Raw genomic sequence first — 27,258 nt, 5'->3', positions numbered from 1 at the left:
CCTTTGTAACTTTTATTTAAAGAAACAGAGAGAGAAGTGGGGCAGCAAAAAGGGTCTTAGGGAGCAAAATGAGACATTAAGACCAAATAAACACCAATTCTTCAGCAGCAGGATAGGAAATGTGTATTTCTCTTCCATTTTCTCCTGTTCAGGAGGGAGGGGGAAGGCTTTGCTAACACATTCAAATGAATTTGATATTCAATCAATGAAGATTAACTTGCCCAAGGTAAGATGGTTTTTACATTCATAAGGAAGTCAAATACGATTATGCATATGAGGAAATTATACAGAGATGAGTAGAGTATAATGTATGATAATTATTTGAAAGGATATACTTACACACTGATTAGCATATCTTGAAGACCAGACAGAGATGGAAGAATAGAAGGTAAAGAGATTCCTCAAGATGAACAAACTGTATAAAACTCACTCCCCAAAAATCATAGAAGTTGGTTAGAAATAGCATTTTCTTATGGATGGCAACCTTAAAAAAAAAATCCCTCACAAGTTCACCTCTTGATTAGAAATATTTTTAAAAAATTATTCAAATCGAGCATGTGGAACTTGGCTGAGAATATCCCTCTGCAGAGGAAGGATGGACACAAAGAGATGAAAGGGAAGGCCAGCAGGATCTCCACGTGCCTTTGCCACTGATGAGAGCCCCTCTCACCAGAAGGAAACAGCAGGAATGCTTTTCCCCAGGGCAGGCAGGTCCAGCTGGGCCAACACCCAGCACCATTGGCTCCTGCTCTTTGCCATGGTTTGGTTTGTCCTTCCTGGTTGCTGCGGTGGGAAAATTCAGCATTCCCATCTATACAGAGCCAAAATATTTCTCTGTTCTCAGAAAAAAAAAAAAAAAAAAAAAAAAAAAAAAAAAAAAAAAAAAAAAAAAAAAAAAAAAAAGGAGAAGAAAATCTGTCTGAATTTGTCAGTGCAGAGAGCAGCTGAGGTGGGGTTTGTGTTAAACACAGGGCAAATGTTGGAGCTGCTTCAGGGAGGGCACAACAATGAGCACAGCCCTGCCAGGCTGGAGGATCCCATGGCAGGCAGGATCCTCCAGGCAGGAGACCAGGGGACCTTTGAGCCCTTCCTCCTCTCTAGGGCAGGAAAGCACAGCCTGGAATGAGAATATTCCGTGTCTGGGGACGGTGTGTGGTGGTGGCAGGGCAGGATCCACACCTGTGGGGCAGTGGAGATGCTCTGTCTGTCTGGGCTCAGGTGGGTGTTTGCTCGCAGAGCCCAGGCAGCGTGTCAGGAATTGTGGGGGCTGAGGAATGAATTCCAACGAGGAATTGCTCCAGTGCCGTGGTGCTTCAGCCTCCCTGGGCAGGGTTCTTGGACATGGAGGGGTTCTCCCAGCAGGCCAGACAGGACAGGCAGGACAGGCAGGACAGACAGTCCTCCCTGGTGCTGGGGACAGACTGGCGGCACAATCACAGGGGTGCCGCTCCTCACAGAGCTGTGGGTCCCCCAGTGGCTGGTTCACGAGGGGTTTGTGCCACAGCAGGTCCTGAGCACCCCTGCCCAGCCCTGTGGGGCTGCTGTGGCTGTCCCTTTGTGCCACACCGGCCGTGTGGTGACAGCTGGAGCCTGAAGGACCATCCCTGGCTGCCGCTCTCCGGCACCAAACTTGCTTGGGGAGCTCTGAGAAGCTGCACTTTGTCAGTCTGGCGGGATGGCGCTGGGTGTCTCGGGGCACAGGTGCTCTGGGAGCTGTCCCAGGGTTGCAGGGGCTGTGGCACCCCCAAAGAAAGGCAGCACATGGGCACAGGCAGCTGGCACCCGTCCCAGCCCGGCATCTGCCCCGGCGGCGGCGCAGCCACCACAAAGGCCAGCAGGGATTGCAGCCAAGGCAGGGGGCGGGGAGGGAGGGAAAGGTGATTTTATAGAACTTGAATACATTTGTCTGGCAGACATTTCCTGGATCCTGCTTCGGCTTTTAAGAGCAGCACTGTAAATTCATCAACACCACATGATTTTGTCAATTCTGACAGCTAACTTCAATGTTACGACAAATCTGGCCCCAGAGGATATTAAGCAAAGACGCATGAGCCTATAATTTTCTGCTTCCACGTGTGAGATGCTATAATGATCAAAAGAAAATGACTTTCTAACTACCACATCTCTTTGTGCTGTTTTCTCCATGCCTGCTGCACTAATTGAATCACCCCAGAGCCACTGTATCAATTCTAACTTCTGTATTAGGATTTAATCAGGCATGGGGACAGACCAGCTTGGAGAGGTGAGGGGCCTTTGTGAGGTGCCCATCTGCCTCTGACATTAAAGCCGCTTCCATTCAACGCTGAGCAACTTCAGGGGAATCAGGGATGGCCAGGGGAGATTAGCTGGGACGTGGCTGGGATGCTCACCTCGGAGCTGGCAGGGGCTGGGGAGGCTTTATCTCAGCACCCAGGGGCCAAGGTGCCCGGGAAGAAGTGGGAAATTGGTTTGGGGGTGTGCTGAGCCGTGCTCGGGTCCCTTGCCGGGCGGGCGGGGGGCTCAGCAGGCTGTCATTAAATCAGAGCGCCGGGAAGGGCAGAGAAAGGGGTGGAGAGCGCCGGGCTGCGAGACAATGTCCCCGGAGCCGCCGACAGACGGTGTCTCCAAAGGTTTGTTCCCCCAACTGCCGCGGCAGCTGCGGGGATGCTGCGTGCTGGGCTCTGCCGTGCCGAGCCGGGCCGAGCCGTGCCAGGGCTCCGGTGGTGGCACGGCACGGTGCCGCGGGCATTCCCGCTGGGAAGGGAAGGGCAGGGCAGCAGCTGCAGCGCTGGGATGCTCCGCTGAACCCCAGCCCCGGCAGATCCCCCTTGGTGGGCAGGCAGCGCCTGGCAGAGGAGGGAAGCATGAAAATACCCGTTTTTTCACCTAAATAAAGAGAGAGGAGCCTGCTCCCTGCAGATTTGCCCTGCGTGGGGCTGTTCTGGCCAGAGCAGGAAGGGGTTTGCTCTTCAGGGCACCGTGGGTGGGGTGGTGGGAGCCATGCAGGGGGTGGGTACCTGCTGGAATGAGGCAGCCTCCCTAAACCACACTGGGGAGCAGGGCATGCACCCCTCTGTCACAGCCAGCTGGGCACTGGGCACTGGGCACTGGGAACTGGAAAATGGGAAATGGGAACTGGGAAATGGGCACTGGGAAATGGGCAATGGGAACTGGGCAATGGGAAATGGCAATGGGAGCTGGGCACTGGGAAATGGGAAATGGGAGTTGGGCACTGGGAACTGGGAAATGGGCACTGGGGACTGGGAACTGGGAACTGGGAAATGGGAGCTGGGCACTGGGAAATGGGCAATGGGAATTGGGAACTGAGAACTAGGAACTGGGAACTGGGAACTGGGAAATGGGCAATGGGAATTGGGAACTGAGAACTAGGAACTGGGAACTGAGAAATGGGAAATGGGCAATGGGAGCTGGGCAATGGGAACTGGGAAATGGGAGCTGGGAAATGGGAACTGTGGGGTGGGAAATGTGCAATGGGAACTGGGAAATAGGAGCTGGGCAATGGGAAATGGGCAATGGGAGTTGGGCAATGGGAAATGGGCAATGGGAGCTGGGCACTGGGAATTGGGCACTGGGAACTGGGCAATGGGAACTGGGCAATGGGAGTTGGGCAATGGGAGCTGGAAAATGGGAGCTGGAAAATGGGAAATATGGGGTGAGAACTGTGCAGTGGGAGCTGTTGGGTGGGAAATGTGCAATGGGAATTGTGGTGTGAGAACTGTGCAATGGGAACTGTGCAATGGGAATTGTAGGGTGGGAATCAGGCCCGTGCAGTTCCCTACCCATCTTCTGGCTCTGACCCTTCTCCTGTGCTGGTGTGACACGGGGCAGGGCTGGATGGGGACTGGGATGGGACGGGATTGTCTGGCACTGGGGAGGTGGCACTGGACACCTCACAGGTCACATCCCTTCACCGGGACACGGGGCTCCTCCCAACCATGGGATCTCGGGTGGAGATAAGGAGTGCCAGAGCTTGGGGTGCTGGGGTCTGCAGGGGGACATGGCCAGAGCTTCCCCCTCCTCCCACCCTGCCCTGATCAGCTTCCAAACCCCGCTGGAAGCCTCTCCTAAACGGGGGCTTAACTGCCTGATTAAATCTCCCCAGCCAAAGCGGGGCAGGCACTAATTTGAGGCTGGTTCCCGAACTGGGGATTGTGTTGTTACTTTATTTAAAATGCACCGATGAATAGAGGCAGGCAAGGAGGAGGGTGATTATATCTGCCTGCTCGGGACTAGGAGAAAAGAGCCGAGAGTCCCAGACCCCAGAAACATCAAAGCCACAACAAAACCCCTCTTTCTTTGAGAGCTGAAAACCTTCTGCTCCTGAAAGGGCCTTTAAGTGGTGGCTCTTGGAAGTTCTTTTAGGCCAACAGCTTTTCTGCTTGTAAAAGGGCAGCTTTGAGGACAGGGACAAGCCCTGGCTGAAGGCTGGGCTGGAGGGAGAGGAGGGATGTCCAAGGGCTTCGGGAGCCCAGGAGAAGGGAGCGGGAAGAGCAGCCAGGTTTTGTTGGAATTAACCAGCATGAAATTGAGCCCAAACGCATCCCTGGGACGACACGAGCAGCTCGAGGGAGCACCGGGGGAGGGCAGCGGGATAAAGAAAGAGCTGCACGCTCGGCTGCCTCGGGGTGCAGATGGAGCAGAGCCCCGGCGGCCCCGCTCCTCCTCCCGAGCCCCGCACAGCCCGGCTGGAGCAGAGAGGCCATAAAGGGAGCTGAGAGAGCCATCACTCGCCGCTGCCCTCAATGACAGGCCCTTGAGTGAGGCACCATATGCCGGCTCATGCCTCCCCATCCCGAGTTTTGTCAGCGGGCGCTGGCTGCACAAATTGGCACAATTCAGCTCTCGAGCTCCTCAGCTGGTCTCCACACCCCACTTGACATGGCAGCGACCTCTCCTTTGTGGGCCCCGGGGAGAGGGGAGGGGGGACCCCGGCGTGGGCACGGATGAATCGCAGGCTGCTCCCCCTCGCATTCAGGCAGCCCTCGGAGCAGGGAGGGGGGAACGGGAGCAAAGGTGCCCAATTAAATGCACATTTAGAGCCAGTGCCGAGTAAACAGCTGATTGCATGTGGGGGAGGCAAAGCACCGGCACCAGCTCCGTCCTCTGCGCCGGGCACGCCAAAAAATGCCACCTTTGCCATGGAAAACATCATCACTGCTGTAATGCTTTTCTTTCATCATCCCAGTCCGAGGGGTTGGTGGGGAAGGAGCTAATTTTTCATTTAAAAACCCCAGTGTTTTGAGATAGAAAAACTTTCAGCAGAAAAAGAATTGACTTCTCTTTTTGGTCCAACTTTGCCCAGCACAGCGCTGAGCCAAATTCCCTCCTGGTGCCTGTCAGCTTGCACTGACGAGTGTGTAGCTGCTGTAGCATGAACTGGTGTTTAAAGCCTCCCCAGACTGAGAACCCAAGAGGTTTTTTGGTTTGTTTGGTTGGTGGCTGAAGAGTGAAGCATTTTGACCCATTGACACCTCTCCCTTCCCTGCTGCCCTCCTGCTCAGCCCAGGCAGAGCTCTGGGCACGCTGATCTGGTGACAGCCAGGTGATGCTGCAGGGCTGGCAGGGAAGGATTTTCCATTCCAGCTGCTCCTGCCATCTGGGGAAATCAAATGGGGGGGGATTGGATCAGCTGGTCACATTAAAGAACGTGAAACTTGTTTCAGCTGAGTTGTCTAATAAATTCAGCGCAAGGTAGATCAGCCACTGTTTTTCCTTTGGAAAGGAAACAGTTTTTAATCTGTTGTACAATGGGAATGCCCCACAGGGGCTGATAAGTCTTGTCATTTAATTATCCTTTAGGCTCCTGTGTGTTGGTTAAAAACTCTCTTCATTTGGTTCTTTGCCGTGCTGTCTGTACCTATCCAGTGTGGGATAACTCTGAGGAAATATGAGTGTGGAGAGGAGGAAGGGGCTTGGCAGGGCTGGCTGGGTGCAAGGGGCTGCTCCTGCCTTGGCTTCTCCATCTGGGCAGTGGCAGAGCAGGAGGATCCCCCTCCTGCAGCTGGAAGGGGCAGTGGGTGCCAGGCTGGCTCAGCGTTTTGGGTACTGCCTCTGGATTTCTGCCCTCCTCTTGGAATCACGTGCAGAGCAGGCACTCCAGGCAGGACAGCCTTTCACCTTTGCACGAAACACCCAAAAACGTGCCCAGCACTGGCAGAGGGGTGAGCCAGCATGTACCAGTGGCAGGACTGGGGGCACTGGGGGGAACTGGAGCAGGGAAGAACCAGCACAGCTGGGACTCCCACACGTTCCTGCCTGCACAGGGCAGCAGCTCCAGGGGGAGCAGGCAGGGACAGAGGGAAGAGGGGGCTGCAGTGTTGGTTCAGCACAGTGCTGGGGCAGGAGAGTGGGATGCTCGGGCTGGGGAACCCGGGGGATGAGCAGGTTTTACTGGGCAGCAGTAAAACCAGCCCTGGAGCTGTCCCTGGAGCAGTAAAACCAGCCCTGGAGCTGTCCCTGGAGCAGTAAAACCTGCCCTGGGCAGTCCAGGAGCTGTGTCCCAGGGGCTCTGTCCAGGGGATGTCCCAGGAGCTGTCCCAGGGGCTGTGTCCCTTGAGCTCTGTCCCAGGGCTGTGTCCCAGGGCTGTGTCCCAGGAGCTGTCCCAGGAGCTGTCCCAGGGGCTGTGTCCCTGGAGCTCTGTCCCAGGAGCTGTCCCAGGAGCTGTCCCAGGGGCTGTGTCCCTGGAGCTGTCCCTGGAGCTCTGTCCCAGGAGCTGTCCCAGGGGCTGTCCCAGGGGCTGTGTCCCAGGAGCTGTCCCTGGAGCTCTGTCCCAGGAGCTGTCCCAGGAGCTGTCCCAGGGGCTGTGTCCCTGGAGCTGTCCCAGGGGCTGTGTCCCTGGGGATGTCCCAGGAGCTGTCCCAGGGCTGTGTCCCAGGAGCTGTCCCAGGGGATGTCCCAGGGGCTGTGTCCCAGGAGCTCTGTCCCAGGAGCTGTCCCAGGAGCTGTCCCAGGAGCTGTGTCCCAGGAGCTGTCCCAGGAGCTGTCCCAGGGGCTGTGTCCCTGGAGCTCTGTCCCAGGAGCTGTCCCAGGAGCTGTGTCCCTGGAGCTGTCCCAGGGGCTGTGTCCCTGGGGATGTCCCAGGAGCTGTCCCAGGGGCTGTCCCAGGAGCTGTGTCCCTTCTGGCACGGGAGGGAGCAGGAGTGAGGCTGCAGCTCCAGCTCAGCCCCATCCAGGAGGGAAAGGCCTTGGCCCCGCTGCCTTTGCAGCACTCGTGCTTGGCTCAGACAAAGGCTGTTGCTACATTCGTGGCATCTGTTAACAGCCTAGTGCTGTCATTAGCTGCAAGCAGGCATCTGCTGCTCCAGCCAGCACGGAACAGATGCCAGTTTGGAGCAGTGGGGGCAGGGAAACCCCCGAGCTCCAATATTTCACTTTTGTACCGACGGCCCTTCCCAGTTGGCAGTGGTTGCACCTCGACAGGCACAATGCCCAGACAGCTCTGCCCCTCCTGCAGCCCCCTCCCCACTCCCTGCCCCGAGCACTCCTGCTGGAGCCCATTCCCCCTGACATGGATCCTTCAGATGCAGGGCCCTGAGAGCTTTGGGCATGTGGTGCTCAGTGCTGGCACAATCTGAAAACCACCGAGTTGGCATCACTCTGTGCCAGGCTGGGAGAAGGAACAGATCTGGAGAGTGAGGGCTGCTCCAGGGAGCAGTGTCCAGCCCCTCAGCTTTTAGGTGACACTTAAATCTGAATGATAATAATAATGGTAATGATAATAATATTGATAATGATGATGAAAAAAGAATGGTACCAGGGCTTTTTCGCATTCAGGTTTTCCAAGTGTGTTCTGGGACAAATGAGGAGAAAAGGGGACAAGTGCTTGTCCTGTGGGGTTTTCCCCCTAATGCCATACAAATGGGAAGATGAGGACCCTGTGCTGATGGGTAATGAGACAATATCAATGTGATGTGTTGTTAGCACCGTACCAAATAGGCTTTTAATTTTCTGGGGAGGTGTGGTGCCTCTCTGCAGTGCCAGCATCAATCATCGTCAGCAGGGCCAGGTCCCTGCTCTCCCGGGGGCCTTTCATTGTAAAGGATTCCCTGTCCCTCTGGCTGGGGGCTGTTCTCCCTCCCTGGCCATGCCTCTCGCAGACTAATTGCTGATTTGTTCTTCTTATGATGATAGAACTCGTGTCACCACAAAACAGAACATTAGGATAAAGTCTTTAGAGTGGCTGTGCAGCTGGAAAACTCATTTACAGTCCCTTCTGGTAAAAAAAAATAAAATAAAAAAATAGCAGCATAGGTAGCAAGGACATAGCTGGTGCCTTTGGGGTTGGGGGTGAAGGTGGGTTTGGTCAGAAGCTGCTCAATACCCACTCAGAGTGGCCACTGCCTCCCAATTCTCTGCTCCTGATCTCCCAAATCTCTCTAACTGACTTTACCTTGGTTTGCTCTGGCTCCTTGGAGCGTTTCTTTGCTGGGAGCAGAGGCTGTGCTCACACAGATGGCAAAATCCTTTCCTGACCCTTGGCTGCTCAGCCCTGGCCCAGCTCTCCTTCCCCACTGCAGGTCACAGGCCCCAGGACATTTGTTCTGCTCCCCAGGGGACATTCAGGTGACTCGATGTCCTGCTGTTCCAAAGGGAATGGCCCTGTCCTGCATGGCACCATTGGAAATCAGGTCCTGATGCCTCGGAGCCCAAATCCCAAAGCACCTCAGTGCATGAGAGCCAGGCCCATGGGAAAGGAGGGATTTGGGCACACTCAGGGAGCTTGGGAAGTGCCCACGGGGCAGTGATGGGCACACTGGTGTTTAAAGCATCACCCGTGGGAGCTGCCAGCTCACACTGATGTCACCTCAGCTGCTGCTCCCCCAAAGCAGGGAACATTTGGGGATGATTTCTGAGCACGAGGTCGCTCAGGAGGGTTAAATCCCTTTGTCTGCTGGGTGGTGTGAGGTGCAGGGGAGCCCCCTCCCACACCCCCATGCCCATCACCTCCCTGCTCATGGCTGGCACTGGGGACGGGGCAGTGCAGGGGGAGAAGGCAGAAAAAGGCAAAAAATATTTGTGTGAGAAGCCACTTGGGGGGAAAAGTATCGTTCAAAAAGGAAGGTGGCCAAGCAGAGGCTGCGGCCCTTCCCCAGATGCAATCCCACTGCTGTAATTTCTGGGGGAATTGGTTCATCTTGGGTGCAGATATATTTGTGTCAAGGTGCAGCTGCACAGATAGCCTGACTCTATGCATAGTAAGAGGCTTTCAGAGAGAGAGGTTATGCCCAGAGCAAGGCCTTATCAGAGCAAGCTGCCTGCCATTTATCTGCTTCCCTATCAAATATGAAAACAGGCCTCAATCTGCTGCTTCTATTTTCCTTGTGAAGGCTATGGGTGGAATAATAATTTCGGCCAGTTTTTTTGTTTCCAGCACCAACCTTCTGCCAAACTCCTGTGTTCCCAAGTTCCCCAGGCTGGCACTGGCACATTCATGGGAAACCAGCCAAGCCCAAACCTTCAGGGAACGGGGTCTTTGCTCTTTTGGGGGTTTCTGTGTTGTTATGTGCAGGGCTGCTGCAGTAGCTGCTGTTCAGCAGTTTAATAACACAATAATTATTGATTATTTGTATTACAGTAGCCCCTAAAGGCCTCACCAGGGCTGGGGCACCCTGTGGGGTGGCACGGGGTGGGTGCAGCCCTCACCCCATGGCACATGGCCCCATCCTGACCCCGCACAGCTCCCCCAGCCCAGGAGGGCTTGTCCTGCTCCACTCCAGGTGCAGGATGTGGGGTGACCTTGAGGGTGGCACCCCCTGAGCCAGGGCAGGTCCTCACCCGGGGGTGGCAGGGGCAGAGGAAGGGCTGAGCACAAAGCCCAGGCTCCTGCTCCTCCATCCCTCCCTCCTGCCCGTCCTGCAGGGCCTCCCCGCCGCCCTAATGAGGCCTGAAAAGCCTCTGCTTACATTTTTAATTCCATATCTGTGTCTAACTGCTGATGCTAAACTCCGATCCCACAGCTTCTGAGGGCAATGCGATCCACATGTTAATATTTTAAGCCAGCCACTAATATTTTTATGTGGGAAATCGAGATTTTCTACGGTTGCTGGATGAGCAGGCCATTTCTCCACGCTGGAGTAGGAAAACTGTAGCTGGGGAAAACATTATTATCCATATTTGTGTTTCCTGTGGCTGGGAGGGATGGCCATGGCCTGGCCTGTCACTCGTCCAGCTGCCCCAGTGTCACTGGGATGGCATCAAAGTGGGGCTTTATTTATTTACGAGTGAGAAAGTGGCCATTTCTCCTCAGAGCCTTCTTTGAATGCTTTGTATTTTTAAATACCCAAGAGCAGAAAGCTGTTTATAAAACTCAGGTTTCCTTTGACAGGCACAAACAGAGAGGATGCTTTGGCCAGGGCTGCTACAAACCTAGGCAAAAATCAAAGTGGAAACAAGGGGAACTCCAAAGATATTTAGCCAAAATACACAGAGATATTTTTTCTCAATCACAATTTTTCAGCTTTTAAAGAAACAAAAGCTTTGGGTGTTCAGTAAAATGGAACTTCCAGTGCTGGAGGAGCCAGGAGATGGAGCTGGCTCCCTTGGGGCTCCCATGGTGCCATGACAAAACATTTTAGGTTAAGAACTTATGGAAATTCTCCCTGGCCTCATTGTGCTGCCAAACACTGGAAGCGTTGTTGGCCTTTGGGGACGTCAGGATGAAGGTGGACAGGAACCAAGGCAGTGCCTGGGCAGCAGTTCAGCGTGGGGCTTGTGTGAGGAGCTCTGGGATGCTGCCCTGCTATGGATTACTGTGAGAGAACCTGCCAGGCCCACATCATTGCTCCAGACAAGTCCATGATGCAAATTGGCAGCCAAAGCCCTGAGCAGTCAATACAGATTAGAATTAAGCCTCTCCTCGTGTCCACGAGCAGGCCCTGCATTGATCCAGGAGCCTGCGCCGTGCCCAGGGTGGGGAGGGAGCCGAGCCCAGCTGGGCCAGGGCCACGGCTGCACTCCTGCTGGAGCTCAGCCCCAGACCCCAGGAGCCCCTCCAGCCAGGCAGGCACCATTGGTGCCACATTTTAGAAAAAGGCACCATAAAAACTCCAGCACAGAGGGCCCAGCGCTGCGCTCTAGCTCAGGTTGAAGATTAAACTCACATCTAAACCTGCCCTGGGGTCTCTCCCAGAGCTGGCAGAAACACCCACCAGGATTTTCCTTTCCTCTCTCAGTGTTTTCACTCACACCCTGCTCTGTCTTTCCCCCCAGTGGTCACATCCATGGGATTTTTGCCTTCACAGAAGGGGGGACAGGGTTTGCTGCTGCAGAACCCCAGGCAGACGTGCTCGGAGGGTGTCCATGCACTGCTGCCAGCACAGGAAGGGTTTGCAGGAGGGGAATTCACCTCCCTGAGGGACCAGCCCCTATGTGAGCAATGCCCCTTCCAGGGGGTTCCATTCCCAGCCAGCCCATCATGAAACTTGGGCTCACCAAAAGCTGCTGGAATGCTCAAGAATAATGAGCACAGTGATAAAAATCAAAGTTTGTGCCTCAAAATTTGTCTCAGGGAATGAAAGGTGCTTTTTGTGGGGTCCCCCACTCCCTGTGGGTGCTTTGCCTGGCTCTGGTTTCAGCTGCAGTTCAGCATTTACCTCTTCCCACTCTGCCAGCAAAGGCACCCAGCACTGCCCAGCCTGCATTAGGTCCCTCAGAAAATAAAATCAGCCGGTGTTTGGTGTTTGTGGGAGCCCAGCTGGGATGTGAATCCAGCCCTGTTTGTTGAGCAGGGAGGTAAAAGGATTGGGTTTAATGGTTTCTGTGGGGGATGTGGGGTGTCCTGGCAGGCCGTGATAGCAGATTTCCTCCTGCTGCAGAATTACCCCAGAAATGCAAATATCTCTATCAGTCAGGATCCAGAGCAGCAAACCCACAGCCCCGAATGACCCGCAGCCCTCCTGCTCACAATCTCGACCTCTGGGGCATTTTCTTCTCCAAATAATTTATTAGATAGAGGCTGCACAAAATAATCTGTCTTTGTTTTTTCCCATTTGCGTTCTCATGCAAATGAATTCCCACGAACTTTTAGTTTCTTTATTTCCCAATTGTCATGCAAAACTCATCTCTCTGAACGGTATCTCCTCTTCTCCATTTTTTTCCTTCTCCCCAAGGAAATTCCCTCTGTTCTGGCCAAGGGTAGAGCTGTTCCTGCACAAGGCCACAAGCCGTCCTCTCTGCAGAGGGGTCTGTGGGGTGGGGAGCTGTCAGCCCCTGCTCACTGAGAAAACAGAGTTTAAAAACTTCCACAAATGTCTACAAGGGCAGGGGGCCCACAGAAGCCTGGTCAGGTCCAGCCTAAAAGCCAGATTAAGCTCCAGAGCTGAGCTTGGTGAAACATCTGGGTTTAAACCAGTGGGGACAGGGTACGTGGAGCTCTGGCAGAGCTGGGTTTAATTTACAGACTGAGGTCCTGGACAGCCTGTGGTGTCCTTGCTCTTCCCCACTCACCATCAGCCTTGCAACTAACCTGAAACTTGATTTTCTCAGCCCAAAATTGCAGCCAGGGAGCCTCATCCCCTTTGTGGGGGTCCATGTGTGCTATAACTTGTGGGCATCACTGAAAGTTTGGGGGAATACCAAATTCCCGTTTCTTTCTTGGTTCATTAAAGCAATCCTTATTATGGTTTTTAGCTGGGCTTTTTTCCCACAAGGTATTCCTGTTGCTTGGGGCTGGAAGCTCCTAGTTTGCACAGACGCACAGAATGGTTTGGGTTGGAAGGGACCCCAAAGATCCTCTTCTCCCAGCCCCCCTGCTTGTCTCTGCCCAGGATTATTCCATGCTGGAGCAGCAGCCAGGCTGCCCTCCCTGCCCTTCTGCTGGTCATGTTTTCCCCATTCACCCCCTCTGGGAATCACCTACCTAGATAGGGCAGGAAAAGGTGGGAAAGGCCCCCAAGCAGCAAAATTGTGCATGTAGAGCTAAACCTTGGGAGAGCCCCTGGCAGCAGGGTGGCCTTTGTTCCTCTGCTCGCCCCGCAGAGCCTCCCCTCTCCCCGCCAGCCTTTGAATTTTTATGCCGGTGCCTTTCTTTGCATTGACCAGAGTTTATCACATATCTCTGGTTGGGATCCTGCCTAGCTTAGCATAAGACAAAAATGGGGAGGGGAGGGGGGAAATCGGCTGAATAATAGGACGGATTTGTAGCAGCTGAGGATTTGCATTCAAATGTTCGCCAGCCTCCTCTGAGCTCGAGTTTTATCATGTCTTTACAGCCAACAGCTTGTTTATGAATAAAAAATGTGGCATGAAACCAGAGGAGTGAGTTGTCTTTGTTTTGTCAAGTGTGCTGAGACAAAATGCTCGCTCCTCACAAGTCTTCACTTCACACAAGTCTGGTGGGACGGGGGCAGCTGGCCACGGGCTGCTACCTGCGCGTTGCCATGGCCGGGGGCACCCGGGCACCCTCCATATGCATGAGCCCCGTGTGGGACCCGCCGAGGCACACAGCCCCTGCTTTGACAGGCAGCCACTTTATTAACTCATTAAGCTCATCTTGTTCCTTTAAACGCGGTATAATTACAAATAAAGCTGTCACACTTTGTTTGCAGTTATATAATTTAGCTAAGTGCCGCTGCGACCTGGGCTGCGGGAGGGAGGGAGGGAGGGAGAGCCGGGGCTGCCGCGGGGAAGAGCCAGGAAAGTTTGGGGATGGCCTTGGGGTGGCTTTGGCAGGTCTGGCTCAGGGCTGGGTGCCGAGGAAGGGTGAAGTGGCACCCATCCCTTCATCCATCCCTCCATCCTTGCATCCATCCCTGCATCCATCCATCCATCCATCCATCCATCCATCCATCCATCCATCCCTCCATCCATCCATCCATCCCTGCATCCATCCATCCATCCATCCATCCATCCATCCATCCATCCATCCATCCATCATCCATCCATCCATCCATCCATCCATCCATCCATCCATCCCCTGAGTCCATCCATCCATCCATCCATCCATCCATCCATCCACCATCCATCCATCCCTGCATCCATCCCTGCATCCATCCCTCCATCCATCCATCCATCCATCCATCCATCCATCCATCCATCCATCCATCCATCCATCCATCCCTGCATCCATCCCTGCATCCATCCCTCCATCCATCCATCCATCCATCCATCCATCCATCCATCCCTCCATCCATCCATCCATCCATCCATCATCCATCCATCCATCCATCCATCCATCCATCCATCCATCCATCCATCCATCCATCCATCCATCCCTGCATCCATCCCTGCATCCATCCATCCATCCATCCCTCCATCCATCCATCCATCCATCCATCCATCCATCCATCCATCCATCCATCCATCCATCCATCCATCCATCCCTCCATCCATCCACAAACCCTCAGGTGAGGTTGATAACCCTGCCTTCACGTGACAGCATCCCTGACCTCTCTGCTCTGCACAGACCTTCCCAGGCCCTGAGGAAGGAGCAGAAATCCTCCTGGAGATGGCAGGGAAGGTCAGGTCCAGCTCTGTGGTGTCCCCAGGAGCTTGGCTCTGCCTGCCCTGGAGCTGCAGGATGAGGCTCTGCACCCTCAGAAACTCAGGGACAGAAAGGGGCACAGAGGGACAGAAATGCCACAGAGGGACAGGGAGTCCTGGCATGTCCCACTCACCCCCTCATGGCACAGCTGCCCTTCCTTGGGTGTGGCTGGGACAAAACCTGCCCTCATCCCAGTGGCACCAGCGAGGTCCTGCTCTGGCTGGGACACCTCCTGGGGACAGGGATGGAGTTTGTCACCCAGCACACGAGGTCCTGCTGTGACTGGGACACCTCCTGGGGACAGGGATGGCGTTTGTCACCCAGCACAGGAGGTCCTGCTCTGGCTGGGACACCTCCTGGAGACAGGGATGGCATTTGTCACCCAGCACACGAGGTCCTGCTCTGGCTGGGACACCTCCTGGGGACAGGGATGGCATTTGTCACCCAGCACACCCTGCAGTAAGAGCAGCTCCTTTCAGAGCCCTCCCAGGGACACAATGGGCTGCGAGTCATTTTCCTGCTTGCTGCAGAAACTCCTCCAAGGCCGTGTCCTAGATTTAGCTGGGGCTCTGATAAGGCTGGGAGAGATAAGTCCCAGATTGTACTGCTGTGCCCAACAGACTGGTGACATCGTGCTTGATGACACTTCAGCCCCGTTGTCATGACCCCACATAATCCGGCACCCTGGACCATCTGACACACATTTACACTTAACATTTTGTTAGAGACTCCATAAATGAGATCTCTTTGACCTTCAATCCTTGGCTAATTGCTAGTTTCATGTACAAGACCGGCCTAATTTTACGTGATAATTACCTGGAAGTGGCAATACATATGGCATTGCATGTTTGAAATGTCAGAACTGGAAAAATATCAAGTGGCTGGAGTCGTAGGCAAATGGAGGGAGTGGAAGGGTCAGAACAATATACTTTACTGCTCAGCTGAGGGAGGAACACCACATATCACTGCAAGCCCCGTAAACAGGAGCCATCCGGAACAAATCCCGTGCATAATGTTTGCCAAAGGGGCTGTATGGGCAGAGGGATGCTGAGGCTGTCATAAAACAAAACAAAAAAAAAAAAAACAAAAAAAAAAAAAAAAAAAAAACCAAAACAAAACAAAAAAAAAGAGAGATATGTTGAATTTGCAAGTATTTAAGTAATTCCCTCAGCTTGTTTCTTTTCACCGAGGAATCCCCGCTCGGGATTGTTGTTAAATATTCCTGAATTTCTCACTCCCTGTTGGTACAAACCTGATCACCTCCCACCTGGTGAGGGGTCAGAAGCCACAGTGAGTCAGAGCTGAGTCACGTCTGGGGGATGTTTGAGGGGAGTTGTTGACAATTTGGGCAGTCCCAAGGAAAAAAAGACCTTTTTTTTTGCAGGCAAAGGGGTGCCAGGGGGGTTACCTGGTGAGGAGGGATGGGGAGCAGCAAGTGGCAGCACCCCAAAACCACCCAGGACACACCTGGAGCAGCAGCAGGGTCCCAGGTCCTCCCTGGCTGCAAATGTGATTATTCCTCTTGTTTGCTTACTGGGGTGTAACCACCAAACAATGTCGTGTCCCTTATTTGGGTTTAATTAATTGCTTGATAAGATTAGCATGAATGAAAATAAATTTAAATCACTTCAGTAATTGTTTCACTGTAAACATTATTGACAGCACTTCCTAAATACTGTAAATTCTGATTTAAAGCCCTGGTCAGGAGTCCTGGGTTGTGGGGTCACTGTGATTAGAGGGGGAGCTGGGGCTGGGTTACTGAGCACATCCTCATGGAGGGGCAGTTAGATATAAATATATATAGATATAAATATATATAATTATATATAAAAGTGTGTGTGTGTGTGTTTTATTGACATTTTTAGCCAGTGAGCTTTCTGATTCCTCTTTAAATGTCTCAGTGATGCTCCTCTTTTATTAAAATCATGAAAAAAACACTTCCAGGTTCTCAGATGTCCCCCCATTGCCGTTGTCTGAGATTTCACAGCCCATTTTTAGACACTCAGTCCTGGTTTTTCCTCACAGGGGTCTGCACTGGTCCTGCTCCATGTCCAGCCTGGGGACAGGGATTTTAACATTCCTGAATTCCAGAAAAGGTGAGGGGATGCAGCTCCATCAGAGCTTCCCCTCTGTGCCTGCCTCGGGAAATTTACAGCTCTTGGAGTCCTGGTTTGAAAAGCAGAGCCACAAATCCTTCTGCTGCTGCCACGGCGTGCTGCTGGGGTGGCCTTTGGGGACAAAGGGAGGGCTTTGGGTGCTGAGCCTGGCCCCAAAGCTCTGGAGGGTGTTGGACTCTCCTGGGGCATCCCAAAAGAACGGGATTTGGGCTGCAGCATCCTTCCCCATCCTTTTTCCATCCTCTACCCTCTCCTGGGCAGCCTGCGGTATAAATACTGAAAATACTGGAAAGGGGCCTCAAACCCTGTGTTGTAATTGTAAATTTAAATTGTGTTTTAAATTAAGGGGGGGGTTTGCAGTTAGGGGCAGAGCTGATTGTGTGTCCCAGGCTGAGCAGGGAATGTTTGCAGGAGCAGGGAATGGGCAGCACAAGGACACGGCCCCACTCAATCCCTTCCACCAGCACCTCGTGCTTCCCCTCTGCCAGCAAATCCTGTTTGGGACAGACAGCAAAACCCGGGGAATTCACAGCACATCTTCCCCTGTGGTGCCTCGAGCACGGCCTCTGTTTTCCCCAGTTTGGAAGTTAATCCTTTTAAAACTTGTAAATTGGGAAACAGAGGCAGTGCCAGCCCAGAGCACGGCTCCTCCCAGGTGCTGGCTGGGATTAAGCACTGCCCCGCTCCATCCTTCCACACAAACTGATAAGTGCTGTTTATCAGATGATAACATGGTAAACAGCAGATGAAACAGCTCGCTGACAATCCCCGTGCAAAAGGTTTAGGAGAACAAGAGGGGTTTGAGCTCCAGCCTGCTGTGATCGCCATGCCCAGGTCGCTCCTCTCTGCCCAATCCCACATTTCCATCCTTCCTGGGGTGAGGGGCTGTCCTGGCAGCCCAGTGGTGACCCTGGCTGGCAAAGGCTCTCTGGGAAACACCATCAGCAGGGACCGGCCCGGTTTGTTTGCTTGTAAACTGGCAGAGAGTGCGGGAAGGGCCCTGTTCTCCTTCCCCAGCAGCCCTTCCTGGGGCCTGGCAGTGCCAGCGGTGCCAGGGGGTCTGCAGGGCAGGCTGGGGGTCTGCAGGGCAGGCTGGGGGTCTGCAGGGCAGGCTGGGCACCTGCTGGCTCTGCCACGGGGGCTGCACGCTGCTGACCCTTGGAGCTTCATGCTGCCTCCAGGCTGCCAGCTCATTTTGGGTTCACAGAGCCACAGAACCCTTGGGGCTGGAGAAGACCCCCAAGAGCACCAAGTCCAGCCTTTGACAGCCCCTCGTGCCCACTGAACCACTCACAAAAAGTGAATTTTGGGCAGCCCCAGGCTGCCTTTGCTGTGCTGGCTGCCCAGTGCTGGGGTGGGCTGGCAGTGGGGTGGGGGCCCAGTGTGCCCAGTATGCCCAGTGTGCCCAGTGTGCCCAGTGTGCCCAGCATGCCCAGCATGCCCAGTGTGCCCAGTGTGCCCAGCGTGCCCAGTATGCCCAGCATGCCCAGTGTGCCCAGCGTGCCCAGCGTGCCCAGTGTGCCCAGTGTACCCAGTGTGCCCAGTGTGCCCAGCGTGCCCAGTGTGCCCAGCATGCCCAGCATGCCCAGCGTGCCCAGTGTGCCCAGTGTGCCCAGCATGCCCAGTGTGCCCAGCGTGCCCAGTGTGCCCATCATGCCCAGCATGCCCAGTGTGCCCAGCATGCCCAGTATGCCCAGTGTGCCCAGTGTACCCAGTGTGCCCAGCAGGGCTGCCAGGGGAGCTGCCAGGTGCTGGGCTCTCCCTAAAACCTGCATCACTATTTTGTGCTGACTTAGTACAACGTGGATAGTTGTACTTTCCAAGTAGCTGGCAACCCTTAATCAATGTTAATTGGCTCTAATTAGCATATGTTAATTAATGATATTTACTACAAATTAAAGGTATGAGTGCTCCCAGAGGGTTTCCTGTTCATCCAATTAGTGCCAATTAGTTGCAATTAACACGTGTAAATGAGATGCCATTGAACCCAAAACAAACAGCGGAGTCTGCTGTACTGGCTGGCAGCTGAACTTGAGCAGGGGAGGGGAGGGGGCTGCAGAGGGCTCTCAGATACCTGCAGGGTCTCTAACATCTATTTAAGCTCTCTCCTTAGGGCTCCTTTTGGCTCCCACTCCGGGGGCAGAGACTTGGAGGGAAGCAGATCTGGAGAAAAGCTCTTGGCAGAGTGAGGGGCTGGGGGTTTGTGTCCTGGGGGCTGGGACAAGGACCTGGGGCTGCTCTGGGACAGTCCCCAAGGCTGTGCATGCACCTTGTACGGGCAGGGGGGTGTGCACCCCAAAGCTGGGGGTGCAGGGGGGCGTGCACCCCAAAGCTGAGGGTGCAGGGGGGCGTGCACCCCAAAGCTGAGCGTGCAGAGGGGTGTGCACCCCAAAGCTGGGGGTGCAGCAGGGTGTGCACCCCAAAGCTGAGCGTGCAGAGGGGTGTGCACCCCAAAACTGAGGGTGCAGGGGGCGTGCACCCCAAAGCTGGGGGTGCAGAGGGGCGTGCACCCCAAAGCTGGGGGTGTAGAGGGGTGTGCACCCCAAAACTGAGGGTGCAGGGGGTGTGCACCCCAAAACTGAGGGTGCAGGGGGTGTGCACCCCAAAGCTGGGGGTGCAGGGGCTCCCCAGATGCCCCAGTGCAGCTGAGGCACAGGAGGAGCCCCCAGCTTCCCAAACTGCCCTTGTTGCTGTTTCCTGGACAATCTTCAGCTCCCCCACCCAGAGGGGCATTTCCAGGGGTGCTCTGCTGGGTTTGTGGCCTGGATGGAAACACTTCCACCAAAGTTTCCTGCCCTGGGCCTTGAGTGCACAGGCAGCCTGGCAGGAGGCAGAACAAATTGTCATAATTGTGTTTAATTAAAAAGCGTAAATGGATTATCTTCAGGTAAGGATGATTTATTTAACTCATCAGTCTGATCACGGGCAATGTGCACTCTGGAGCTGCAAATCATGGGGGGGAAATGGGGAATTCCTTTTCCCATCAGTCCCAAAGCGTGGCAGGGCTGTAGCACAAAATCCATCCACAGAGAGGGGCCGGGCTGGGAGCTGCCTGTGCTGGGTGTGCTCTCACAGGGCCCTTGCACTGCACCGTTCTTTCCCCTGATTTTGTGTTTTCAGATGGAAACAGCTGCCCGGGCCCCTTTTTGCACAATTTGTGCCACATCCCATGGGCTTGGAGGGGTTCTGTGGTCACGCAGAGCCCAGCTGGGGAGGGCAGCCCTGGCTGGCACAGAGCTGGCAGTGCCACCCCAGCCGTCCCCGCGGCGTGGGGGACACAGTTGGGACAGCGAGCCCAGGGCCAGGCACCATAAACACCAAACGAGCATAATTAATTGGCCATCTGCTTGCAAAGCCAGGAATAAGGCAGCGCTGGGGAGTGAGTGCCACGTCAGGAGCCTCCAGGACAGCCCTGGCAGCTGAGAGCTTTGGGCACGGGTGGCTCAGCCAGGCACCCCGAGCTGCCCTTGGGCTTCTCCCGCTGCCCTCGGGCTCTGGGAGCTGGGGATGCTCCGTGGGAGGAGGCAGAGCCTGGAGCTGGGCTTGGCAGGGCTGGAAAGCCCAGGGAAGGTGCCAAGGAGGGTCTCTGCAGCCCCCAGCCCCAGCTAAGCACAGAACAGCTCCTTCCTTGTGCTTGTGTGTTTGGGGAATGATTTGAAACCGTCACAACGTGAAATAAGGCACCTGTGGTGTTTTCTGTTATTCCTAAGAAAATTCTCCTTGTGTTTAATAGGTGATGTTTAATAAAAATGAAAATGAGCTTATCCTGAGCAGGCATGCACGCCAAAAGCTGGCATTTAAATTAGAAATTATGATTTAATAACTTGTCAAGGAACTCGCCAATGTAACAGCGTGATAATTATTGAAAAGAGGCTTCATAAATACTGGAATGCCACGATCCAGGGTGAGACCTGAGCTGGGAAAAGCTGGGTGGGCTCTGCTGGGACTGGCACTGGGCTGCAGCCCCCTGGCCCTCAGGACAAGGCTCTTGGTGAAGTCCTGACAATAAAAATGATAAAAAATGAAATTTGCAGATAGCCTTGGGAGGTCAGGATTGCTCCCTTGCACCCCTGGAGTCTTCTCTGCAGCCTGGACTGATTTGCTGGGGAAATTCTCTTTGGTGAGGCCTTATTGTCTGAACCACGGCCCATCTCCTAATTTAAGCAAAATGTTCACTTAAGGACTTTTTAATATATATTTTAAATGACAGTCCTGGCTTCCTGTTGGTCGATTGTGGCTCTCAGTGGGAAGGCCATTATTTCTGCCATGGTTTACAAAGCAGTCCAGGACAAACCTGTGGCATAAATATTGAAGTGTTGCAATGGATAATTCCGTGGATTTGGATGTGACAGAGCCCTTGGCACAGGGCTGGCTTGGCAGAAGGAGTGAAAAACCCAAACAAAAGCAAGAGGCAGGCTCAGCTTTGGGGTTCTGGCTCAGCCCCACTTCCCAGTGGCTCCCAATTCCCTGCTCATTGTTCCCTTACAATTCCCGTCCTGGAGGAAACTCTTGGGGATGAGGAAAAAGAGGGAAGGGAAAATAACAAGCTATGAAAGTGATGGGGAAAGATTGCTCTCCTGTTTCCTCTAAACCAGTAAAATGCCAAGGAAAAACTTTCACACAGATTTCCCCAGTATTTTTCAGTGGCACATACATTTCCTTGGAGAAATTTCAGGTCATTCTGTGACTAAATAGTGAGTCTGCTTATTATTCTGTCTGCTGCTCCAGGACTTCTGTTTTTTATTATTTTTTTAAGTGAAAACAACTTGAGAAAGAGAGAAAATCTCTTTGACACTAAAATCAAATAGCTGCATTTGGCAGAAATTGGAACAGTTTGGGGGGGACCAAAAATCACCTTCTTAGTTGGAAGATTTGAATTGTAAAATGACAGATACGGGGTTCCAGTGTTCACAAGAGGTGCTGTGGGGCCGGGCTGGTGGCACGTCCCCCCAGCCGTGTCCCCTGCAGCCTGTGGCATCTCTCACCTCCCGCGGCACACGCGGGGCTGCCGGGGTTAAATCCGGGCCAGCCCCAGCACCCCTGGGGAGCCCCCGGCCCAGGGGAGAGGGGTGGGCATGGGGCTGGTGCTGGGGATGTGCCCGGAGCCCCCCGAGGGAGCGGGGGGGATGGAGGAATGGGTGGGTGGAAAGTATGGATGGAGGGATGTGGGGATGGATGTGGGGATGGATGGATGGATGGATGGATGGATGGATGGATGGATGGATGGATGGATGGAGGGATGGATGGATGGATGGATGGATGGAGGGATGGGTGGGTGGAAAGGATGGATGGATGGATGGATGGATGGATGGATGGATGGATGGATGGATGGATGGATGGACGGACACAGGGATGGATGGAGGGATGCATGATGGGTGGAGGGAGGGAGGGGTGGATGGATGGACGGATGGATGGATGGGAAGTAGGGATGGATAGAAGGTGGGGATGGATGGATGGATAGATGGATGGATGTAGGGATGGATGGGGAACAACTGTGCCTTTGAAGGGTGACAGTGGCATCGATCACGGGGCACCGGGACCCCTCCCAGGCAGGACAGGGGTGGGTTGGGGGCTGGTCCCTTCTGCGGGGCACCTCCTGTGCTGAGGGGCACCTCCGGCCAGTGGTCACTGCGTGTGGCACCCACGGAGCTCCCCCAACCCTCCTGGCTCCTGGAGCCCCAGTGAGGGCACAGCTGTGGGCAGCTTTCCCTGGAATTCAGGAAATCTGGGTTGTAGCCCATCCCAGGGGTTATCCCAGGATAGGGGGGGTTTCTCCTCCTGGCTTTGCCCCTCTCTGCTGGGCCTTGTGGTCCTTCCCCAGCCCCAAGCTGGGGTGGGTTCCAGCTCACAGAACCGCCCGAGCTGGGAGGGATCCCTGGGAATTGTGGAATCCAGCTCCCGGTGTTTGCTGCAGGATGCTGGGCTCGGCTGGATTTACCCTGTCAATTCCCAGCCCAGGCTGAGCTGGTTTCAGCTGGGATGGGCACAGCCCTTTTTCACTAAACCCCCCAAATGGGGCTGCCCTCCCTCCCCTGGCTGTGGGATTCCCAGCTTTTCCCAGGACAGGAGGATGGAGCAGGACACGAGGAGGACAGGCACAGGTTTGAGGGGGACTCCCCAGCCCCTGGGCACGGAGTTCAGCGGGTGCTGGAAGGTCCTGGGCCACAGAAATTGGATTATTTCCCACTGGTTTCAAAAATAGGGATCTGGCCACTGATTCCTGGGGGTTTAGGGCCAGAGGGCTCCGTGCCTTGCTTGGTATTTCCCATAACAAAGGAGAAAGGAAAGGGAGAAAAAATGTGGGGGAAAAAATGAGGGATGGTGAAATGAAGTTGTGCTCATTGAGCTCTCTCCGATGCCCAGATCTCTGTCATTAATATTAAGCAGTGCCTGACAATACCACTCTGCATTTTCCAAAAGAATAACTATCAGCCTGGTAAACAAACCTGGGACGCACGAAATTCCGCAGGATGTCTCATCTATAGAGGCTTTATGATAAATGTAACAAGGCAACAGCCAGGGAGAAAAAAAATTATTAAAAAAAAATTAAAATGTAGAGAATTGACATTTGGAATTGAGCTGGGATGTGCCAGAGCCTTATCTGCAAGGGGGGGCACCTGCAGCCCTTCCCTAAACCCCAACCCCGGGCTCATTTATATGCAGTTATTCACGTGTGCAGTAAATTCCAATTATGTTTACAGATGTCTGCTTAACATTTATGGAAAAGGAACCTCAGCATGGCTGAAATATCCTTATAAGGGTTTGGACCAGGCTTTTTTTTTTTTTTGCTTTTTTTTTTTTTTTGTGCCATCACCAATTTAATTATATTTTGCAGATTTATGAAAAAAAAAATAAATTCCAGCTGAGCTCTCAGATAGAAGGTTTAACATCTAATGCATATATTTGGTTGTATGACCATTTCAGAGTTGTTTTAACTGTAATTTTTTTTGTTTTCATATTAACTCAGGAGTTTCATTGATTTTTTTAAATGCACAAAAAAGCAGCAATGTATCAGGGCAGTGAAAGATGAGCAGGTTTTCATGTGGCTTCCTGCTGTAGGTAATTTTTTTTTCTTTATCTTGGAATTTCTTCCCTGCCCAGGGATTCCTTCACCTGGGCAGACCCCACACTGAGCTCTCCCCTCCAAAGGTGCGTTTCCCAGTTCTGGTGGTAATGTGGATTTCCTGATTCTCACAGGAAGAAGAAAAATGTGAATTTTCAAGTGCCAAGTGGTTTCCCCCTCTCCTGCCCTGCCCTGCTCTGGGAAGAGCTGCCTGGCCCAGCCTCACCCCCTTCCCTGCCATGAGCTGGACCGGACAGGGGGAAGGAAAAGGGAATTTTCTGTTCATTCTAGAATTACAAAACTACTTTTTTCAAACCCTTTTCCTCCTCTTTTCCCCTAAATTCTGAACCCTCGTGGGTTATTTCACCTTGTGAGCAGCAGCCTGGTTCCATAGAGCTGGGGACAACGTGAGTGGAGATGGGCACCAAGCACTGGCACAGCCCTGGCGTGCCAGGGCAGGGATTTCCACAAAATCCTGAAGGGTCTGGGGGTTTCGTTGGTGCCCACCTCCTCCTGCTGTTCCCCTGGGCAGGAAGGGTTTGTTTTAGGGCACCTTGTTGGTGGTGTGGGAAGAGCAGGGATTGTGTGCGGAGCCTGGAGCTGCTCCCCTGCACCTCACCCTGGGCACGGAGCTGCTGGGGGAGCCACAGGGGGCAGGAAACACCTCCAGCCGCAGAGGGAGGGAAAATCCTCCCTTTCTGAGCCCTGCAGCGGCTGCTCTGCCCTACAGGAGAGCTGGGACAGGGAACAGCCTTTGGGGTGAGCTTGCAGGTGATCCGTGGATGGGGATCCAGGACTCCCACAAACCCAGGCTGGCCTGGGGACAAACGGCCACCACTGAGCTCTGGGGACCCTCTGGGGTGTCCCAGGGATGTCAGGGCAGCAGGGTTCAGAATCAGGGCTGTGTCCCTCCCAGCACAGCAGGAGTTAATGAGGGATTGCACAGAGGGGGAGCAGGGAGGGGATGCTGTGGGGACAGAAACTTGTTTGATCTGAGGGCGTATGTGGAATAAATACAGCAGATTCTAAAAAGCAGCTTTGTTTATTAGCACACCCTTAAGGAAATAAATTGTGCATCATTAGGAGCAGCCTCCTCAGCAGCCACTGCTGCTGTTATTAATGCATTTATCTCATAACCACGCCGGTTTCTCTCAGCCATTCCTTCTGCGATCTTACAGATTTACAAATATTGACTAATTACAGCCGTGTAGATTTTGTTTCAGTGACTGAAAAAGCCCCATTGGAAGGGGATTCTGCAGACTCTCACTTTCTGAGCCTGAAGTTCCTGTTCTCGTGTGTAGGTGACATCACCAGCACAGACATCCCAGCTCCTGCAGCCGCTTGCTCTCGTGGAAATGGGGACATTGCACAGGCAGGAGGAAGGCGCTTGGTGAATCTGTTCACCAGGGTTTGGGGAAACAAGGTTTACTCATTTGCAAGGGAAAATCTCCAGTGCCTTCTTGGTGCTGCTGGTTTGGGGGTGGATGTTCTGGAGAGAGGAGAGAGCGCCCTGGGGCTGGGCTGGCACGGAGCTCCTGGGCCCCAGCATTCAAGAAGAGCCACAAAAAAATGCCAAGGATGGATTTTTAGAATTATATTTGTTTTTTAAAGTGCTTCTGAGTGTGGAGGGTTGGCCCTTGGTAGTGCCAGCGTGTGACTCTGTCCTGTGTGGGGACTTGCCCTGGGACACAGCAGGATCCCCATGGGGATGGAGCTGAACCCCTGGAAAAATCAGCTGGAACTAGGGAAATTTCACATTCTAGACTAGAATGATTTGTTTTTTTCATCCTGAGCACAGCATGCTGGTGCACCTCGGGGATGTGGGGCTGTGGCTGTGCCTGCCACGTCCCCGCCGTGGCGGTGAGAGGAGCTGTGTGCACGTCAGCCACGCTTGGAGCATCACTCAGGGACCAGGGGGAGGAAACTGCGGCTCTGGATGTGCCTGTGGAGGCACCCAGGAGCCAGGGACCTGCTGGGCTCCAGCTGCCCCGGCTGGGGTGTGGGGAGAAGGAAGGGCAGGCTGGCCAGAGCCTCCGCGGCCTCTCAGATCCTTTAAAATAGAAAATCATATAAATAGGATATGATCTAGCACCGTAACAAGCGACAGAATCTATAGATAGAAGATTAGTCAGGACCAGGCTGGCAGACACAGACACAGCCAGGGGCTCTGCTTGCCCCCGTGAGGGGAGGCTGGGCTGGGGCACCTGGCCCAGGTGATGCTGAGCCAGCTCTGCCCCTGCATCTGCATTTCCCAGTGCTGTTTGCTGGGATTTCAGTTCTTTTTCCCAAACCTTCTGCATGTTGATGTCAGCACCAAAACCTGACTTTGTGCCGATGACAGAAACCCTTCTGTGTTGAGAATCCTCTTCTGCAGCTCTTGAGAAGGACGTGTGGTGCAGAGCCCTTCTTCCTTGGGGGCACGCAGGGCAGCGCCAGCGCTGGGCAGCGCCAGGGCTCCTTCCTCAGCAGGAGGAGAGGGGGGCACTGCCCACCCGCAGAAAGAGCAGAAACGAGGGATTTGGCCAGGGTCACGCGGCAGGAGCAGAGGGAGAGCTCTGGGCTCCCAGCTCCCTCCGACCGTGCCGCGGAGCCGCCGCCTCCGCGCAGGATCCGCCCGCGTGTCAGCGAGGGAGACTGGCTCCCACGCCCAGGGAAGTTCAGCCACTGTGAAATTAGTAAATTACACAGGCCCACAGAACTTAGAAAAACAATATAATCCTGGGGGTACTGAAATAATTAATTTCCTAATCAAGTACACCTCGCTTTTTTTTTAATATGCAAACAGCACTGCGGTGTGATTCCCCATTTCAGCCACGCCAAGGATGGAACCTTTGGGGCAGCAGAGCCGGAGGGGACCGAGGCAGGGTGAGTCCCCCCTGTCAGCCCGGGGGCTGCGGGCACGGCAGGAGCCCAGCGAGGGCTGGGCGATGATTTTGGGGGATTTGCCGTGCTCTGCATCCAGCCCGGGAGGGAAGAGCGGGCCGCGGGGCTCCCGCCGGGGTTTGTGCCGGGCTCTCTCCCGCTCTCGCTGCGCCCTTGTTTGCTTTAAATCACTTCGAATGCGGAGGCTGTCAGACAAGACAATTAACATGGGGAAGGGGGAAAGTATTACCATCCATTATTTGCCATAACATGAATTTAAGCCAGGAAGTCAAATGATAAAATATGTGGTGAAAAGTGTTGGTGGTGGGAGTGCCTAAATGAGTAATAGCCCTGGGCTTCTGAGCCCTGAACTTAACGCGCTAAGTAAATCCCCGAGGTCAAAAAGTATGAAAATTGTTGCAGCTTGGGGAGATATATTTTAACTTTGGAAAAGGTCCGCGTGGATCCGCTGCCGGGCTCGGGCCGGCAGAGGCCGAGCAGCCGCAGCTCCGGGAGCTGGACCGACGGTCGGGGGATGGGTGCGCGTTTTGGGGGAAAAAAATAGAATGAAATATTGAAATAGAATCAGGCGAGGAGGCTGTGGGGCGGGATGAGCGGGAGCGCTTTGTGCCGCCGGCAGCGGCTCGGGCCGGTCCCGGCCATGGGAGAGCGGCTGCGCCCCCGGGATCCGATCCGGGCCGGGCCGGGCCGTGCCGGGCCGGGCTCCCGCTCCGCT

The 27,258-nt window shown here is 54.0% G+C and overlaps 1 long non-coding RNA gene across 1 annotated transcript in view; it reads left to right on the top strand.

Moving 5' to 3' along the window:
* LOC135283627 (uncharacterized) overlaps positions 1-26,552 on the top strand; it is a 197,049-nt gene extending 170,497 nt beyond the window's left edge. The window contains exon 9 of the long non-coding RNA XR_010349312.1: positions 26,446-26,552. This is a non-coding gene — a long non-coding RNA (uncharacterized LOC135283627). The remainder of the gene's footprint in view (positions 1-26,445) is intronic.
* Positions 26,553-27,258: the final 706 nt, after the last annotated feature.

The sequence above is a fragment of the Passer domesticus genome, chromosome 19 (assembly GCF_036417665.1).
Source record: "Passer domesticus isolate bPasDom1 chromosome 19, bPasDom1.hap1, whole genome shotgun sequence".
Taxonomy (NCBI): Eukaryota; Metazoa; Chordata; class Aves; order Passeriformes; family Passeridae; genus Passer; species Passer domesticus.
Note: the sequence above shows the minus strand (reverse complement) of the source record. Positions and strands in the feature narration are given on the sequence as shown.